The following is a 1,308-nucleotide window of genomic DNA, read 5'->3' on the forward strand; positions in this document are numbered from 1 at the left end:
CTTTCTTTCTTTTTAAAGATTTTATTTATTTGTTTGACAGAGAGAGATATAGTGAGAGAGGGAACACAAGCAGGGGGAGTGGGAGAGGGAGAAGCAGGCTTCCCGTGGAGCAGGGAGCCCAATGCGGGGCTTGATCCCAGGACCCTGGGATCATGACCTGAGCCGAAGGCAGATGGTTAATGACTGAGCCACCCAGGCGCCCCAGGTGCCTTTTCTTATAGCTGTTATGTGTCTGCCTATCATACCCTTTGAATTTGATGAAGGCTCAGAATTTAGACAACAAAATTGGCTGGAATTATAGAAAGTATAAATATTTATATAAACATAATATATAAATATTATAAGTAAGTATATATATTATATATTATAACATATATATTGTACATATATATGTTGCTAGAACTATATAAGGTATATAAAATAAAGATAAATATACTTTGGGTATGACACAAGGGACTCTCCCAGGAGTAAAGTGATACTCAGTGCACAGACCTTTGTAATACCTGCTTTAGTTGCTTGGGAATCCCTTGTTTCTTGGATCTTAGCAGCCCCACTCCTAGAAGAAGAGAATTCTTGTGGGAAAAGCTCATCAAAATGGCAGATGGAAAAGTGAATAATACAATACAGCTGGATAGGCAGGGGCTATAGGCTACACAGAGAAGATCAGTTGATCAGATTTTGCCAGCTAGGTTGTGTGTGGATACTGGTAGGACCAAAGTCAGTTTACTGACATTTGGTAGGGACATAAAACAAAAGGAAAAGGAAGTTGAATAGTTACATTGCTGACACATCAGGTGTTTTTGTAGTTTTGATTTTATATATGCTTAATGATATTATTATAGTTGAACATTGTAACTCTAATTTAAAAGGCCACCATCCTATAAACTCTTTTATTTGGAAAAATCATGGAAAGTCTAAGGAAAACATTTGCCATAGCATTCCATTGCCTTACAGAGAAGGGTGTTTTTGTGTTCTCAATGCCCAGTTGTCCTAGCATGTGGGGGAGGTGCAGACATTTGCTATGCAGTCCAAGTACACAGGAAAGGTTCTAAAGTTGTTAAGTGCAAGCTGCAAGATTCTAAGATTAATTGTGCTTCACTCTCCAGTGAGATTAGTGTATTATAAATCATAGAGGCATATCCCATCAATGTGGCGCCTGGATGCAGGGAACATGATAACCCTTAACTCAGCAGAAACATACCTTCCATCCATTATGGCTTCTCTCCTGGATTAAACCATGCACTCCTCAGATAGGGCCAGGGCAACAGACAGCATCTTAAAGACATCTTTGAGATAGCATCCTTTTAT

This window comes from Callorhinus ursinus, unplaced genomic scaffold (assembly GCF_003265705.2).
Source record: "Callorhinus ursinus isolate GAN/ISIS: 27379988/994484 unplaced genomic scaffold, GSC_fseal_2.0 scaffold1, whole genome shotgun sequence".
In the NCBI taxonomy this organism is placed as follows: Eukaryota; Metazoa; Chordata; class Mammalia; order Carnivora; family Otariidae; genus Callorhinus; species Callorhinus ursinus.